The sequence below is a fragment of the Danio rerio genome, chromosome 10 (genome assembly GCF_052040795.2).
Source record: "Danio rerio strain M-AB ecotype USA chromosome 10, GRCz13ab, whole genome shotgun sequence".
NCBI lineage: Eukaryota > Metazoa > Chordata > Actinopteri > Cypriniformes > Danionidae > Danio > Danio rerio.
Genome location: NC_141030.1, coordinates 7,722,979 through 7,743,125, shown reverse-complemented (window position 1 = coordinate 7,743,125; position 20,147 = coordinate 7,722,979). Strand labels below are relative to the sequence as shown.

At 35.5% G+C, this 20,147-nt stretch overlaps 1 protein-coding gene and 1 long non-coding RNA gene across 10 annotated transcripts in view; one reads left to right on the top strand and one right to left on the bottom strand.

Annotated features, from left to right (window-relative positions):
- nrg1 (neuregulin 1) overlaps positions 1 to 20,147 on the top strand; it is a 190,284-nt gene that overhangs the window by 15,390 nt on the left and 154,747 nt on the right.
- The window catches only part of LOC147841957 (uncharacterized), a 40,286-nt gene continuing 24,096 nt past the window's right edge, over positions 3,958 to 20,147 (bottom strand). The window contains exons 2-3 of the long non-coding RNA XR_015500815.1: positions 4,803 to 5,102; positions 3,958 to 4,669 (exon numbers count right to left, since the gene is read on the bottom strand). This is a non-coding gene — a long non-coding RNA (uncharacterized LOC147841957). The remainder of the gene's footprint in view (positions 4,670 to 4,802; positions 5,103 to 20,147) is intronic.

The following is a 20,147-nucleotide window of genomic DNA, read 5'->3' as shown; positions in this document are numbered from 1 at the left end:
CTCTCTTATGGTGAGTTGTATTCGTTTGTTTTACTTTGTTGTTGCATACACATGTACAGTATGTATGTATATGGTATGTTTGTGAAATTACTATATATATCGTAATTTCACAAACACGCCACATACATACATACATATGTACAGTATGCAACAACAAAGTAAAACAAACGAATCCTAATATATCCTAATTTCACAAACATACCAACCAACTAATTCATTGGTTCCCAATTCCAGTCCTCAGGAACCCCCCCTGTGAAATTCTGTGACTTTATCTGACTTTTTTGATCACCCACATGATCTTTTAAAAGTGACTCATATCTGATTGTCGTCATACCCGAGTTGACATTATTCGCTGCCATTTTTAATGACTCATGACTAGCATCGACAAGTGAAAATTCGATCCACCTGCTTACACTGCAGACACGAGGGCACAGATCTGATTTATAGGGGATACATTTCAACATACGAACAAGGCCTGAATCTGATTTGAGTAAATCGGAATGCATGTGTTTTTTTTTTTCCTCTTACGCGTACATGGGCCGAATTCGATCTATGCCACATAGGTGAATAAAACCGTAATTGGGTCAGTTCATGGATCTCTCTGTTAACAAGCTGATGATCTGATTCAGGTGTTTTAAGTAAAGAAGACAAACAAAATGTTCACAGCAAGGGTTCTCGAGAACTGGAATTGGGAACCGCTGGTCTAATTGAACCGTGCCACCAAGTGGAAATGAGGCATTATTGTTTTAGCCATGTCTTGCATTACAGGGTCAAATAACTGATGAGTACAATGTTTTTAATGGGATTGTTTGGCTCAGACATTTGTTGTAACTTGTTACTCATTTGGCAAGTTGTATGAGAGGGGAAGAAATCGGCCTTTACCACTGGAAGTACCCTGTATCAGTTCCAAGTCATGCTTATGGGACTGACAAATGCTCCATCCACATTTCTAAGATTTGTGGAACTGCTGTTCTGGCCTGTGCTGAAAAATATGTGTCATCTGTCTTGACGATATGCTAGTGTTTAGATGGATCTTTACAGAACAAACAACAAGCCCCAGTACGTATCTTCGGTGTTGTTGGTCCCAATATATGAAGATTAATAAATGTCATTTTACGCAGAAACACATTTAATTCCTCAGCTATGACAGATGAACAGAAATGAGCAGTGCAAGTGCCAGAAAACACCCAGGAGCTATGGACCCTTGACATTTTATACACTGTGGTTAGTTTGACACTAATGAGGTCTTGAGGAGCAGTTTTAAATTTGTATGAAATGTCCAGGTTAGCTTATAGCATTTGTAAAGTTTGTTTTCCACCTAAAACTCTAATATTTTAAATAATTAAATGATGAAAAAAAGATGATTTAATAAATTTAATAAAAATGTTTTCCTCCTCATCTCTAAAATACTCATGTTTGGAGGCTGTTACCTCTTCTAGAGGATAAAGTCAAAGTAAATGCAGTGAAACAGTGTATGTGTGATTGTGGTAGATGTTTGACTCGGTTATTGCACTGATTTTTATTAGCGACACTCAATGATATTTGGTGTAGAACTGAACACTATATTGCTTCCGTATTTGTGTGTCTGCATTAGTAACATCGCAGGATATTCAATCTTAAATTGAGATTATAGCCAATTGAGCATACATAAGATTTGTGGAGTCATTGCAATGTATAGCCATAACAGAGTGAAACTTCATAATTTGGATGTTTTAAAGGCATTTCAAGAAAGTGTAAAGAATTTGGCCACGTCCAACGTCAAACATTTGTAATTTTAAAGGGGTGGTCCAGAATGTAATTTTAAGGCTTGGTTGTGTTTATAAGATGCAAAGCAATGTGTGCTCATGTTTCACTTGAAAAAAATCGCGTTATTTATTCATACATCTCACTTTGATTATACACAGCTACTCAACGACTGTCAAATTTCCTAGTTCCTCTGAAAGGCCCGCCCTTAAGTGACTCTGATTGGTCATCGTCATAATGTGCTGCGATTCGCGGATCGGCTCCACGTCACATCCGTAAAAGCACGAGCTATCTTTGGGCCAGACCGCACACCAGACTGCATAGAGCTTTTATGCCCCATTTTAAAACATGTAAAATAAGTCTCTGACGTCCCAAGAGATAATCCACAAATAATATTTTATAACTTAGATACAAATTGTACCATTCTTAAACATTTTTTTTTAAACATTATAGCATACATACAACATTTATTGTGCCCTATCATACATACGGCGCAATAAGGCGCTTGGCTCGATTTGTGGCTATTTTCAGACCAGCGCAACCCTAATTTTCACATTTTGCACCATGTTTCAATTGCAAATCCATTTGCACCACTTTGTGGACTCATTGGTGTGCCAGTCTAAAAAAGAGGTGTGTCAAGGCGCATCGTTGACGCCTTGCGATTTTGAGGAATTGAAATAGATCACGCCATTGACCAACTAAAATCTGGTCTGAAATCCAGTGCAACGCGAGTTAGTTATGTGTCTAATATGCAGGTCCAAATTATTACACATTGCTTAAGAAACACAGAAACTACAGCAATACATGTATATCTTTATGTATGAAAAAAATGAAATGTAACACAAAATTATTATTACAAGTTGCAGTAGTATAATATTATTATTAGAAGTAGCAGTATTATTTATTATATGCAGAATTATTTTAATTAAAACAAGTTTAGATTTGTCCGCCTGTCGGGTTTTGAAGACATATGCATCACCATATAGGGCATAAGTATAGGACGTGTGTTTGGATATAACTCTTTTATAACAATATACTCTCTTATAACACTTTGTAATTATTGTTTAATTTATTTATTTGCTGGAAATTAGAACTGAATTTAATAGTAGTTTTGAAACAAACCTTTGCGCTTGACAATCGGAATTAAATATGTAGGCTGATGAATGTCTTCGGTGGAGTGCGTACAACACAGTTTCGTTATCCACAATAGTAAAGGAGTAAAGTAAAGAGTAAAAGTAAAATAAAGAGAAAGTAATGAGAACGAATTGAGGTGCCTTATTCTTTATCCTTGGGCTGCAGATGGTCTGTTTAACTGTTTTCTTGCTAGTAAAGCATTCAGTTTTTTCATTTACAAAGTTCTCCATGTAAATGGCAAATGTGCCATGGCGCAACGCAAAGGGAATGTAAGATGAGACTTGGATTGGTTTAATGCACGCTATACTCAAAACACACCCATAACTCAACCTTTAACTTAAGAGAATACTCACAACCCTGTTAAAACATTTTTCATCCTTAAAATAGCAAAAGTGGGTTTGCGCCATGCGCTTTAGACTATGTGCCTAGATCGTTAAAATAGAGCCCATTGTTTTTATCCTTCTCAATATATGTAACAAGAACAAAAGCCCTACAAACTTTGCACAATACAAATAAAATAGATTTTAATATAAATTTCAGCAAATAAACATAGAGATATAAACAAAATATTTCTCTGAACTGTAATAGTAAAACTGTAAGAAATGCTGCTCCTCTCACCTCCTTTATTCAGCCGCAATAACTTCTGGGACTTCTAGACTAAGTTCTGTCTTCACGTCTACATTGATGCATCTTTGTTATCAGGAACACATCCAGGTTCTTTCACGCGTCCTCCAGTCTTGTGGTATTGAGTATTGAAACTGAATTTTAGCAGCTGATGATGACGTTACATGAGAACGCAAGGATAGAAGATATACTGAGAAACAGCCTATGTGTCAGCATAATGACTAACGTCCTATGCTAATGAGTGAAAGATTGTCACTAATAGGCAGGGCTTTCTGCCTCTAATGACATGTACAAAGGGAGAATGTCAATCAAAGTGTTTCTGCAGACTGTTTTTATCAATTGTGATTATAAAAAAAATTCAATCAATACATTTTTTTACCATTAGAAGCTGGTTATATTCACAGGCTTTTGCCGCATAACTGTTTAAACCCACTTATAAAAGTGATTTGTATGGACATTAGGGATGTAACGGTATCAGAATTTCACGGTACGGTAATACCTCGGTATGAATGTCACGGTACGATATTTATTGAATCATTTACAGGAAAAAACAAAACTTATGAAAATACTCCAAAAAAGTGCCAAAAGTGTCAATGACATACAAATTAGCCATCTATCTGTAAGCTTTGAAACAGGAACTTCAATTTTAATAACAAAAAAATATTAAACCATGTAAAAAAAATAAAGTTTCAATTTAGTATTGTTGAAAACTCATCACATTCAACATTTAATCACTCACTGACTTAGATAGAGATGGGTTTAAAGGAAAATTATCATATAAATATAATCTGGTAAAAGCTGGTATCTCTGGGCATTTACAATGTCCTCTGCAACAGAAAAAAACCCTCTCATTTGGGACTGAGGTTTCTGGAACAAGAGAGATATGACTTGGCCCAGGTTGACAGCAGTGGGTAACGTTCGTCTTTCCCCCACTTGAGAGGACAAACCATGAGTGAGATAGAGATCTCATGTCTGCATCAATCTGAACAGTGTGCTGACAACACCGCTATTCAGTACGCGTGCGACAACACAGCTGATAAGAACTCGCGCGACAACACAGCTGATAAGAACTCGCGCGACAACACAGCTGATAAGAACTCGCGCGACAACACAGCTGATAAGAACTCGCGCGACAACACAGCTGATAAGAACTCGCGCGACAACACAGCTGATGAGAACTCGCGCGACAACACCGCTATTCAGTACGCGCGCGACAACACAGCTGATAAGAACTCGCGCGACAACACAGCTGATAAGAACTCGCGCGACAACACAGCTGATAAGAACTCGCGTGACAACACCGCTATTCAGTATGCGCGCGACGACAACACCCGCTTTAGAGTTTTCCAGCTCTTTTTGATCCCCGCTTCTAGCAGCACACTCCATTTCCGCATTACTGGATCTGTAGCGACAACAGACCGCAAGGGATGATGGTCAAGCATGGGCTGATGGGAATTGTAGTTTTCGCTACCTCCCGTTCGCTTCATTCGCCTGAGCAAATTTTCTCAGAAGACCTATAGTTTTACAGAGTCATGCGACTTCGGTAATATCGAAAAAAATTAATATTGCGGTATGACGGTATTTACAATACCGTTACATCCCTAATGGATATTCTATATATTTTCTATGACCTCACTTTTATTGTAACTTTTCTAAACTTTTTTTAAATCAACAAAATGTAGAACATTTTTTATTAAAAATTATATTTAATATATTTTAATGAAAAATATAGTGTTATGACTGAGACATTCTTGACAATAAGAACTTTTTAAAAATGTGCATTTAATATCTTCTATTTCATATACAGTTGAAGTCAGAATTATTAGTCCCCCTTTGAATTTTTTTCTTTTTTTTTTTTTACATATTTCCCAAATGATGTTTAACAGAGCAAATTTTGACTATTTTTTTTCTTCTGGAGAAAGTCTTAATTTTTAATTTTTTTTTTAACTAGAATAGAGGCAGTTTAAAACATTTTAAACACAATTTTAAGGACAAAATTATTAGCCCTTTAGGCTAATTATTTTTCTTGATAGTCCACAAAACAAACCATTGTTATACAATAACTGGTGTAATTAGCCCTAACCTGCCTAATTAACCTAATCAAGCCTTTAAATGTCCCTTTAAGCTGTATAGAAGTGTCTTGAAAAATGTTTAGGAAAATATTATTTACTGTCATCGTGGCAAAAGATAAAACAAATCATTAATATAAGTTATTAAAAATGAGTTATTAAAACTTATGTTTAGAAATGTGTTAATCTTCTCTCCGTTAAACAAAAATTTAGGAAAAAGACAGGGTGGCTAATAATTCAGAGGGGCTAATAGTTCTGAATTCAACTGTATGTAACATAAGAAAATATATGACAGATATTTCATATTATACTGTTATTTGGATAGTCTTCGAGCCGTTCTGCAGTTTTGTCCCTGATTAGAGCTGTTAGGTCTTCATGCACTACACACACCTGTCCTGCTCTGGCGTGTGCCCACTAAATACCTTCCAAAACACATTTCCTCAGCTGCTGTTGACAACTGCAGATCAGGCTTCCTCTCGCAGCACCCACTTTACAGGATCATAAGAAGTCCATTGTTGTAGCCACGTTCAAATTTCAGGGGTTTACGCTCTGAAATTCCTGTCGTAAAATGCCAAGGCGCTCAGCAGTTGATTTAGATTCATCTTGGTCGCAGTGAATTATAGCCTTTCCGATAGAGCTTTTGACAGTATGTATTTTAAAATAATAGCCAGTGGAGAACGCAGAGAGATTTTTCTAATATGGAAAGTAGAGTTTGTTGATGATTGGGAAGTTTTAGGCTACAATGGTTTTTTAAAGGAATGGATTTAATGAGCGCTGGCAGTTGTTACCATAGCAGGATTTATCCTTTATTGGCCCCTGGCCTTGTGCTGACGTTCAGTTTGTTCCAGTCTGAGGAGGCTAAAGTAGCCAAAAAACTTACACAAGTAAAATTACTCAACTGACCTTCAGCAGTTTTAAATGGTGCATGTAAAGAGATGGTTTGGCCTGCTTTTTTGTTAATCTTGAGCTTTTTTTGATTAGTTTAAAAACAAAATAAATGTCAAATGTCAAAACAAATTGTTGTATTTTTTTTATTGGCTATTTTATACATTTGTACATTTTATTACCATTTTCTCATCCCTCAATGACAGTTAAGGTGGGTTATGGGGACATGCCTCCTTTTAGAGATCTTGTTTTTATATTAATGAAATCAACATAGGCTCATTTTAAAAATGTAGAACTATATACGTTTCTGGAGATCGCGAAATATGTAACCGGAAGTACATATGGCTGCATTTAATTTTTAAAATGAACGCTATGGTAGGGTTGCATGTAGGCAGGGGCCGATAACCGTTTTCGAGGTATACAGCAGTTTGAAAAAATTAAGCTTTTAAAACCGCCAACATTTTCTGTACCGTTCCTACGGTATGTGTAATTTTTTTTTTCTTTTCTTTTTAAGACAACAGTAACTCCAGCAAAAAATAAATAAATAAAAATCTGAAGGTGCTGTTTTAAATTGTAAAGAAATTGTGAAATCTGCTTTAAAATATTATAAAGCTTTCAAAAAATAAATTATATTGTTTTCAAAGGGAGAAAAGGTTTTATTATTATTTTTTTTTTACCCAGGCATTTAAAAAAATATATTTTAGAGCGGTAATCACAATACTTTGATACAGTGAAACTGTGATCTTTTTATCCAAGTTTAACATATCGTCAGAATCTTATACCGGCCCATGCCTAGTTGCATGGTTTACCGGTACTATGGTAGTATATGTAGTTTGTAAACGATAGTATCGTCATTAATAGTTTGTCTACAATAGATCATGTTGCCTGTGGAAAAGTCACTTAAATGCTCACATGTTTGTGCAACAATAGACCAATTTATTTGAAAAGTCTGTGGAGCCCTTTAAGGTTGCAAAACTGTAGAATTCGCACCTTTTATGGGAGCCAATTGCACCTTTTCTAACGCTTCAGTTCCACCGCTTGTCTGAACATCAGTTCATTTCTGATGTTAACAACAGTGACTTTTTAAATATCTTTTAAAAATTTGTAATTTCTTTGGATTGTTATCTGGGAAAACGATTTTTGGTCACTTCATATGGCCTAATTTTGGTAGAACAAATTTTGTAACAAATTTAATTCGGTATAATTTGTATCTTTATTTTAATGTATTTTTTGTGGGTCCGTTATTTACAAAATAAACAAAAAGAATGAATAACTTTTAGGTGAAGTGAGGTGCAAATAATACTTTTTGGCCTCAAGGGACTTATGAATTAAATTCAAGTAGGCCTATTCTAACAGAAAATGTAGTATTTCTGACAGTTTTCTTTATAATTTGAGTAATGAATTACAGTATTGCAATACTATGTGGTTTTGTGATGCTTTAACTGGTATAGTATCGTAAGACTAACTAATGATATCGTGACAACCCTATGCTATGGGGCAGTATGGCGGCATTCCTATACATGCTTACCAGCTGACCGCTTACCTCCTTATGGACGGCTTTCCCGCTGTTACCGTTTGTCCTGTTAGCTCACCATGTACGTCTACTTGAGATGCAGAGAGGAGTTGACCATGATGACAGGGTTCAAATCCAGTGAAGAACAGTTCCAGAAAGACAAAAACAGAAGCCAAAAAATAAAATAAACAAGTAAATAACAGGGTGAGAATGTGGTAAAATCTCAAAATGTGGTAAAAATCTGTCTCTTATTTTTCTGGATTGCTTTTGAAAATTGTTGATTGGGTTTACGGAAGTGGGTGGGCAGGTCGACCAATACAATTGGTTGGGTTATGGAAGGGGAAAAGTGGGTCAGTTGATCGGTCAGTCAGTCAGTCAGTTAGTCAGTCATTCAGTCAGTCAGTCCTCTGGTAGGTTTACGTGAGAACTGCAGGCGCGAATAGCACTCGTGAGAGAAATTTGAGATCTGAAAAAGCGTACACAGCGACCTCTGGTGGATTCGCAAAAACCAAAACTGCAAAAAAAACGTAGCTCCTGGGACATATTTGGTGGTCTCTAGAAATGTATATAGAAGTACTTTTTCAGAATGAGCCTCGGTTGAATGAAATTCAATGAATTTGTTCGAACTAGCCACTTTTCTGCCAATGCTTGAAATAGTACAGATCAGCGATAAACACTTACAAGAAAATCAAACTACTAATGGACTGATTTGTATCTTTTGTATTCAGTATTCCGTTAGTAATATTGGTAACACTTAATTACAGTACATGAATAATAATGCAATAATATGTAAACTGAACATTGTTATGAATTAGCCGGCAGCTAGCTCTCTGCAACTCTCACATGGTCACCCACTGAAGCTAAGCAGGGCTGCGCCCGGTCAGTACCTGGATGGGAGACCACTTGGGAAAGCTAGGTTGCTGCCGGAAGAGGTGTTAGTGAGGCCAGCAGGGGGCGCTCAACCTGCTGTCTGTGTGGGTCCTAATGCCCCAGTATAGTGACGGGGACTCTATACTGCTCAGTGAGCGCCGTCTTTCGGATGAGACGTTAAACCGAGGTCCCGACTCTCTCTGTGGTCGTTAAAAATCCCAGGATGTCCTTCGAAAAAGAGTAGGGGTTTAACCCCGGCATCCTGGCCAAATCTGCCCACTGGCCTCTGTCCATCATGGCCTCCTAACCCTCCCCATATCATGATTGGCATATCATCACTCTGTCTCCTCTCCACCAATCAGCTGGTGTGTGGTGTGTGGTCTGGCGCAAAATGGCTGCCGTCTCGTCATCCAGGTGGATGCTGCACACTGGTGGTGGATGAGGAGATTCCCCCCCCCATTGTGTAAAGCGCTTTGAGTGCCCAGAAAAGCGCTATATAAATGTAACGAATTATTATTATTATTATTATTAATTATTATTATTATTATTATTAATTAATGAGTTGATTTGTGCGCTAATCATGAACTTTAACTACAACATAAGTCACAAGAGTTCTTGTGTGAATAACGGCTACCTTAATTACTTGTAAGTACATGTTGTTGATAAATGTATTAATTAACATTTAAGTTTAAGCCAATTGTCACCAACATTAACTCATGAGCTGTTATTGTCTAATTATGGCATGACTTTACTTGGAGGGGCACATCACTATTAACTCATCCTTTACTACTCATGTTTAACTCCTGTGTTTAAACTGTTCATGTTGATGTCGACAGAACACTTTTCTATTGCTGATCAGTGTAAACACGCAAGTCGGATGTTTATAAAGAGTTCATGAGTAATTAGGAAGGGGTTATTGATGATGTGCCCCTCCAAGTAAAGTCATGACATAATCATACATTAACATATTGTGAGTTCCTGATGGTTTAACTCAGCATAAACTAATGTGGTAATAATACATTAGTTAACAATTAAGCATGTGACTAACATGTGACTATTAAAGTACATACATGATTATCGCATACACTAGCTCATCATTAGTTCATAACAAAGTAACGATTAGCTATTTCATCATTCATCATAATTATTCATCTACCGTTATTATGAAATGTTACCGTAATAATTAATATTTTCTGATCATTTCAGAATTTAACAGTTTTGTATACCATTTTTATCAGTTGCGCCCATTTTCATGGTCTCACACATAAACCTGCAGGCTACTCCGAACAATTGTACATTATAAAAACATTACCTTTAAGTCCAAAACAAATATTTGGTTAAATATTCTTAAAATGTTATTGTTTAAGGAACGTTACTGTAGTGCTGAAGAGTCATGCTCATTTAATTTGCATTGCTATTTACGTTAATTTGTGTGGATGCTAGATCAGAAATAATGTATAATATATAATCACTGTATATTTGTATTTTTTCTGTGCCCTGTATGAGTTACAGGCATGGTTCAGACATGTGTTCTGATCTGGTGGGTTCTGAGCTCTAATGGATAGTAGCAGCTGCTTCTTCATCTCCTTCAGACACAAACCACTATTGTATAAGTTTGCTCTCTGCTTCCAGTGCATTCCCTAGCTGTGGACTAAAGTAAACTCTTAAGTCATTCTGCACTGTACTGAAAATGCTTTAAGGAGGAAACAAAAAATTATAAGGATATTAACCCTTAAAATAAAAATGTATTCACCATTTATGTGTTTCTTTCATTTGCAGAACACAGAAGAAGACATTTAGGAAATTAGCAGCTATTGACATCCATTGCAGAGAAAAAAAACTGTATGGAAGTAAATGGATACTGGTTTTCAACATTTTTCTAAAAATCTTTCTTATGTTCTGGTGAAAAATGAAAGTAAAAACAGGTTGGAAGAAGTGGATAATGACTAAATGATTTCAAAATGAATACTTTAGGTGAACTGTCCTCTGAAGGGACTGTATGTATAGATTTCCATGCATTAATAGGTATTTTGGCCAAAGTGTGAACAGCTTATAACAAAACCTAAAATATGACAACAACATTTCTGACTTTTTATGATGTTGAAGTATTCTGGATGCTTTATTAGCTGATTTGACAGCATGTGACATTTATGCATGCTGTACTGTACAGTGCACACACACACTGTACTGTAAAGTTACACAAAGAAAAAAAATATTCAAACCATCACTTCAGTTCTATACATTGTAAAAAATTTAAACCAGTGCAACAAAAACAAAACACAATCCTTATTTACTTTCGCTTTTTCTTGTTTACTCAACTTTTGAAAACATCAGCTGCACTGACCTAAAATGTCTGAAGTTGAGTGAACAAAAAGCTAATTTGGAAATTGGTACTAAAAAATGATACATGAACAACAACAATAATGGTAGGCAAGATAATGATCAAAACATGGCAGGACAAACAATGAAAACCACTTTGTAATGCTTCAAATGGAAAAACAAGACTCAGCAAAGAGTCTGTGAATGAGGTGTCTTTAGAGTATTAGTATCATGAGCTTCCCGCTGTGTGTGTGATCTGGTGAAACTTGAAACCTCTAATTGGTAAATGTGAGATAAATTCACATTAAAAGTCTTTCTTTTGAACTTCTGCAGTGGTATTTTACTGTTGTTGCTATTAATAATGACATTAATGTTATTATTGGTGTTACTATTATTTTTGTCATTGTTACGGTTAGAAATACTGCAACCTTTATTTATTCAAGTGAGGAGGCCTGAGATTAACAAGTTGGCAGAAGCTCTCCTGGGTGAACTTGCAAAGATTTGCGCACAAAACTAATCCAAACTTAAAGAAGTTTATGCTTTGAGATAAGTTAACATGCTAGTTATAAAGAAGTTTTTACAGATTTTTGCCAAACCAAAAAAAAAGTAATTTCATCTTTTTTTAAGCTGGATTTTTTTACAGTGTAAAAAAATAGTCTGAGGTCTAAAATATACTTCAAGATCATGTCATAAATGTAATTTGAATGACCCTATTTTCTTCTTTGGGTCTGATGTATGCTTGCTGCATGTGTACTTTCCGGCAGGCACAGGATGTCAACATGAAGTCAGATTGATGTTGTACCCCAACGTCATGGGACTTTAACGTCAAGGCCGTCAATAGTGTCCAATGACAAAAGGAAGTTGCATTTTGGTTGCATATCAAAAAAATATCAACGACTAATTATGCTACAGCTTGACAATTGTGTGGACGTTACCAATATGACTTTTATCAGATGTTGGATTTTGGTTGCCATACCTGACAAGTCATGGGAACATTGTATTTTGTTTGGAAAGGAAAATTGTGTTGACGTCAGAACCCAACATCAGGCTGACATAAATGCCCAAGGTCAAAAAGACACTGCATTTTGGTTACTTTCCAACACAACCTAAATTCAGCAAATTATTAACGTCTAATTTATTTACAGCTTGACATTGTTTGGACGTTACCAATATGACATGTATAAGATGTTAAATTTTAGTTGCCAAAACGAATAAATGTCAGTGTTTGACGTCAATATGACATTGGTTTTAAGATGTTGGCTCTGTTGGATTTTGGTCACTTTCCAACTAAACTTAAAATCAACCATATATCAACATCATTTCATGTTGTTATTGAACGTCAAAATAAGATTTTCCTTAGATGATGGCAACCTAAATCTGACCTAATACTAATATCTTATGTCGTTATGTGTCTGCTGGGTTAATTCCCTTATGATTTATATTTATATTCTGTTAAAAGAACTGTCGAATTAAAGGCTGATCAATAATACTATAATAAGCTATTTGTGGATGTGGGTGTAATAGACACGACTTTGTAGTTCAGGGTCATTAATGGGCTAAAGTAGACCTTTCTGTTTATGACTCAAGATTCGGAAGAGACACAAATACTTGATTTGATGAGATTTTAATTTAGACTTGTGTTCCCATATAAACATTAATCAGCTCAAGTAAACAGAAGCTTAACCACACTGGCTTGTTCCATAAGAACAAACCTCACTGGTTCAAGCTCAAATGTGGCTTTTTCAAGAAAACAGTAGCAAATAATATTTGTTAAAAGGAACAATCATGTATCTTCTGAGGACTTGCTTTGTTCATATGGATTTATTCATTGATAAACTTAAAAGGATAGTTCACCCCCCAAAAAGTGTATTTTTCTGTTGAATATACAATAAGATATTTTGAAAAATGTTGAAAACTGTTCACCTTTGACATCCAAAGTGTTTGTTGTTCCTAGTATGGAAGTCGATACCAGTTTCTATCATTCTTCATCATATTTTCTTTTGTGTGCAACAGGGAAAAAAAATATTAAATTCATAAAGATTTGGAACCACTTGAGTGTGTAAATGTTAATTTTGGGTGAACTATCCCTTCAATAAACGGTTTGAAGAGTCAGTTATTTAGGCACATAAACTTTCAGTAGACATAAGGATGTGAATATCATTGATATGATTAAACTATCTTTATTTTTAATTCTGAATTTTAAATTCCTTTGGGTTTGAAATGACATGAGGGTGAGTTAATGGTGATAGATTTTTGATTGTGGCATGCACCATTACTGGTGCTGGATAACCCTTGTCACTGTCTGCACACTCTCTAGGTGGCAGTGTTGCACAATAGTAAACTCAAGTAGTCTCTCTAAGACCGGATCTCTCCAGATGTCCATATGGCTGTGCCAGTCACAGTTAGCAGCAGGGGCTAAAGGTTTGGCAGTTTGTTCTATCTACGAAGATGCCACAACTGTACAGTTAATGGTCAAAATACATCTTTCACATTTTATGGCGAAAGCTTCATATTCTAACAAGATACATTTTTTTGCTATTAATTTATTTATTTTTTGTTATGCAGGGTGTGATGATTTTTTTTTTATATTCAAATAGGATATGAATCTAAAATAATTTGTGTTAATCCTCGATGTAATCCATACCCCTAAACCTAACCCTAGAAATTATTACCAAAATAAGAGAGGATCAATAGCTGGATGTACAAGCACATAACCCAAACCGTAAGCCTAAACTTAGCATAAACTGAAAACATATCCCTTACATCTGATTGGAATTTTGTTCCATAATCAACATAGATGTTGATCCATGACCTATTTGGTTAAATCTCTCTAACCTCCTAATATTGTATATACTTACTGTATGGTTAGGGTTAAAATATGGATTAAATTTAGGGTTAGTTGCATGTACATTATTATGTAAAATTACTTGTAATTACGATTGTAGTTACATACAACTTGTGTAACCGGCAAATTAAAACGTAAAAATTAAATTATTAATAAGATAAAAAGTGTTACCTGTTTTTTTTTTTTTTTTTTTTTTTTTTTTTTTACATTTTTATTTTAATTATTGATTAACTGGCCATTACATGCGCCTTAATGTCAATGAACTCCTAATCTGTTTTTTAATATAGTATAGTTATTATAGTATTAGGTTTAAGGATTTAGAGAATGATCATTAAGAATATTTTCTTTATAACTACAAATAAACACGCAATACCTTAATAATAGACATGTACAACTGGTATTACTGCTAATACTCCTAAATACAGTTAATGCTGAGTTCGTACTAGTTAATAGTGAGAACTGGACCTTAAACTAAAATGTCACCATCAATTTTAATATGGCTGCAAACACTTATCAGACAGTGACACGTAGCAGTATGTTAAATTGCATTTCCATTTAATAATTTAGCATATAACTTTTGCCAGAGCAGCTTACAAATGAGCAACGATAGAACCAGAGCAATTAATTATTATATGACAGGTGCATTAGAGGTGGTGCAGTTCATTCAAAGTTGGCCAGCTAAAATAAAATTGTCAGCAACATTATATGCAATGATTAAAATAATGAAAAAAAAAAGGATGGTCCTCTTTAAAGAGCCCAAATTATACATGAAAAAGGGTCATATTTCGGTTATATGGGTCTCCAACAACATACTGATATGCATGCAAGGTCAAAAAACACTTTTATGGTCTTATAATATGCATTTATTTTTACCCATTATCCCAGCGACTCCTATATGAATCGTTCAGTGATTCATTTGTTCCCAAACCCCTCCGTAGCGCCAAGCTAATCTGCGCTGATTGGACCAATGACAGCCTGTTGTGATTGGTCGACAGCGTTCAGCGCTAGACAAATGCCCAGCGCGGTTTGTCTAGGCCCCGGCTGACGGGCCCGCGCGATAACCCCGTGACCGTCATTACCCCCTGCACGGGAAGTATGAACGGCACTTAGCAGTTAAAATGAAACCGATAGCGTGCACATAATTACTAAGCGTGATTTCCATGATCGAGCTTTTCTCCCTTCTCAGCTGTAACTTAGATCATTTCTATTTGCAATTATTGCTGTGGCACCTTTTGCGTGAAGTGTTATATGTTCTCAGGGCTTACCTGTACTCTGCTTTGCCCAAAGATCCCATCCCCAGCCAGGCTGTTGTAGTGCTCACCAGTGTAGCAGGCTGCCTTTGTGCCTAATAAACTGGCCTTATTTTGCACACACCCCTGGTGTGTTGTCTGCCCATTCTCACAAGTCTCATACACCAGTCTTTTCTGATCCTTCCTTTAACAAACGAATGAATCACCCACTGTAAGAGTGTTGACTGCTTAATCAATTATTTCCCCTCACACTTCCAGTAATATTTAGGTAAGCACAGCATCTTCTTGACTTATGGCTTTAGTATCTGTTTGTCTTCGCTGCTGTGTTAGTGGGCGCGGCGCAGGTTTAAATTTTCCCAGGTTTGCGCTTGTTACGCCGGGGGATGACACAAACAACTGGGGTAAGATCCAAATGCATGTTCATTCTTTGTCAGGCAAGCAATGGTCAACATATGTGTAAACAGGTATGTGCAGGCAGTCCAGAATCGTAGTCAATATACAGGCAATAGGTCAAAAGGCAGGCGGCAGGAAGGAAGAACGGGAATACAAAGCTACGTAGAAACACGGGGAAACAAGACAAGGTAAACGCGTTGTGATGTCACTGATAGCAAACAAGACTCTGCAAACTGGATGGTAGAGTGTGTGGCTTCAGTAGGGTGTGTAATCAGTCTCTGACAATCCTCAGGTGGTGCGAGCAATCAGTCTAGATGAGGAAGCATGTGTTAGTGTGACCGGAGCGCATGTATGAATATGTAGTCCAGGAAAAGGCGGAAGTGTAGTCCATGGTTATTGTGTGGGAACCAGCGATCTATGGAGAACGATCGCTGGTTATCGTGACAGCGCCCATAAAAACTATGTCTCGTAGTCACGTCACGCCGAAACGGCTAAAGACTCGTTATGAAGACGATTCATTCTAACCACTATAAGTCGACTCCTTTTTTTTAGATGAATCAATAGTTTTAAAAACTGTCCACTTTCAGATTTAAGCCTTAGCTGGATACTTCACTTCACTTAGATCTGTTACACACTACATGGAAGCTCATTTTCGAATAGCCACAATAGGGGCTCTTTAAGAATGCTGCTGGTTGGCTATTTGTATTTTTGCATAATGTCATGTAACAGGCATCAGAGGATTATCTGTATATCTACAGATATGGCTACTGAGAATGCGCGAGAGGTTTAAAGAGAAATCGCACATTTCCGCAGTAAACTGCATCACTGCACAACATAGTCTAACACAAGAAATACATGGCCAACAGGGGGCGGTTATGTAACACGGTGAGCATACTGAACTGATACAGTACACTGAGCACATGAGCTACCTGTAAGCGGTGTGAAAACGGCATTCTTTAAGCAGCTCTGTGTGTTATCTTATACTATATAGTTTAAGTGTTTTGATTTTGGAGTGTCTATTTAGGCTAAGTGCAAATAGAGCAACTTGTTGGAATAAACTAGTCGAGTGCTTTTCGGCATCGCCGTTTGATCAACAGAGACAAGGAAACCAAAAATCCAGTGTGGTAACACTTTACAATAACTATCTGTAGTAACTAGTTAATAAATCATTAATATGCTGTTAGTAGGATTCAAGATATGGGCAGAGAAAGGAATTAGAAAGATAGCAGACTTGTATGTTAACAATATTCTAATGTCATTCGAGGAAATTGTGAGTAAATATAATATTCCTGCAAAACATTTCTTTAAATATTTACAAATACGAGATTTTATCTTTAAATTACAAAATAATTCTCTAGATATGCCATCATTCTCTATTTTGGAAAACGTAATAACTAAAGACTGTTTTAGTGAAGGTTTAATTTCGGCACTATACAAGATGCTGGTGTCAGCATCAAAGGAATCTTCAAATTGTAAATTGGAAGCTTGGAGATTAGATCTTGAGGAAGATATTTCTACAGAGGACTGGATGAAGATGTGCGAGGAAGCTCAATCACTAACAATGAACACTCGTCTAAAACTGTTACAATATAAATGGTTGATGAGGATTTATATAACTCTAGTTTTATTGCATAAATATAATGAAAATATTCCAGATACTTGCTTGAGATGTAGGGACCAAAAAGGAACGTTGTATCACTGTATATGGGAATGTAAAGGAATACAGAACTTTTGGAAATGTATGAAAGAAATTATAGAAAATATTCTTGAGGTTTCTATACCAATGTCTCCTTTAATTTTTTTATTTCATTTATATCCCAAGGAGATCAAGTTAAAAAAGATGGAGAAAATGTTTTTGAATATATGTATTCTACAAGCGAAACGGCTTATTTCTTTAAATTGGAAAAGTATATGTGCACCAACTATAGGTTGTTGGCTGAAAGAGATGGTGACAAATATGAAAATGGAAAAAATAACTTGTATGATAAGAAATAGATATATAATTTTTAATAGAGTTTGGGGACCTTTTACACTGTTTTTAAAAGATGGTGGATTTAGAAATGTTTTACTAGAAGATTAGTAATAGAGGTGATGTTGTATTTTGATGTAAAATACTGAGAAGCCTTTTGTTTTGTTTTGTTTTTGGTTTGTTTGTTCATTTGTTGGTTTGTGTTGGAATTGACACATGGAAATGTGTATGTACATGTTACTTAAAATATAATAAAAAGGAATTGGAAAAAAAAAATGCTGTTAGTTAACGAGTTGACATCATCGACTTTCGCTTTAAGATTTAAAGGTGCTTGCATTGCACCCCCTTAAGTGGTTTCGTTTGAAAGTGTAGAATCTATATTTTATGCACATATGCATCACTTTGGTTTTTATTCTACTGTACAAAAGGTATTTACAATAAACAGTATTTTGGATACCCGAGCTGGGTATTGAACATTGGTTCATTTTCATATTTTTCATATGACACATGTACAAGTTATAGCTCAAATGAAAGCTCTTGCCGGTGCTCATACGGTTCTAGCATTCTTTTTACTGAATTATATTCACATATCAAACAGTTGCCGAATGAATCGCGGTGTTTCCATGGTGCAGAAGTGAAAACAATTATGATCACTAAGCAGCCCCAGATAGCACAGACAGCTGTCATCTCTTACCTTATGCTGTGCGCTTCAGGGCCATCTCTCCTCTGTTTTTGAGGTGATGTGCATAAGTAATCCTTTTATATGTCTGACGTGGTCCAAACACAGTAAATTATGTTTGATCAAACAAAAGAATAGTGAAATATGAAAACAATGATCGCTCCCTGTGGCTTGTACAGCACCTCTGATCTGTTGGAATACAATAACTTTTGCATAGATTATGGTGGAGACATTTTTCTTTTTTCCTATGATAACAAACATGTGCAGGAACCACCAACATTAATTACAGCACACTAGACCACACAGAACCTAAAAGGTACACTTTCAAACTTGAGTTTATAAAGAAAAAATACAAAAATCTTTTTTTAGCTGTTTATTATAACACAGACTACATATACAGTTATTTTAAACACGGTCAATAGTGTTTTATGAAAATTCAAAGGGTTTTCTTTAAAATGATACCAAATGTTTGCATTTACACCTCTGCATGTGGATTTGGGAAGCTTTTAAATTTGGGTTGGCAAAATCCAGGCGGAAATCCCAAAAGAACAGCAGAGTTTAACTGGTTAATGGATAATAAATAACTTGTTACATAAAAGTTAATAGCTTGTTAATTATTTATAACTGTGCCTTATAGATAGCCAGTAGACAACTTACAAGCTGATGGTTAACAAGTTGTAAATGACTTAATGATGCTCTTAACGTAGTGAAGTAACAACTTCTTTAGAGAACAACCCCATAATTTCTTTGTGCAAATTGTATTGTTTTACAAGCACATGCATTCAAAAGAAAATCCAAGATTAGTTTTGGTAAAAACATGCATTCGTTTAATTGAAATATTTGTAAATGCCACATACAGGGCCTGTGTTTTCTTTTACAAATATTATTGACAATATTCCATAGTCTATTCTAAATTAACATAAAATCACTTACAAAAGCTAACATGTATTCTAATCTCATATAAAAATCATATAAATAAATAAATAATGAGGGTATTTATTAAGAAATTAAATTTAGTATTTATTATTTATTGGGAAATGAAAAAAATCATACTTTAATAATAATATTATTAATATTGATGATGATGATAATGATGATGATTATTATTATTATTGAGTAGGATGTCGTTTATTTATTTATTTATTTTTTGAAAAGATTACTTTTACAATTTTGACACATGTAACACACTGCACAAATGTTCTAACCAACAGGCCCATGTCATATACAGTACAGAAACTTAATAAATAACTATAAATTATAAGCATTAACAAATGCTACGTTGTTTGTTTTTTACAAGCTTTAGAGACGTAATGTAAATTCTGTTTTTAAATAATAGGTCACCTACACTATAGCTTTCATCATGAGCCACGGCTGTGTTCAAAATGGCATCAATGTTTTCAAAGTGCAAAGTGCGAAGGGAGCGCAACTGTAAACATGAAGATTGCTAAACCTGAACTTTAAAAATATTTTGAAAGAAAATTACACCTAAGAGAGATGCTTTAAAACAAATGCTTTAAAACAAAAATCATTCCAAGTTCAAATGTTAGAATGTTCTAAATGAATAGGGCATATGGGGGGGATAACTAGGAATGGAACACAGCCAGGAACTATGTTTCTATCTGCAGCTTCAGAGGTGTTGTTGCTCATATAGAAGTTTGTGATGCAATTTGTGAATGTTTGTTGGAACGATGGATTTGGGAAATGCCAAATCAACAAACTATGTTTGTAACGACACAACTTGCGACCTTAGTTGGCTAACCATGGTTTTCGGAAACGCACCCCAGGCTACTACCAGCAGCCCTAAGTTTTGAGATCTTAAAGAGCGGGTTGGATTGTAGCAAGACAGAAGCTTGG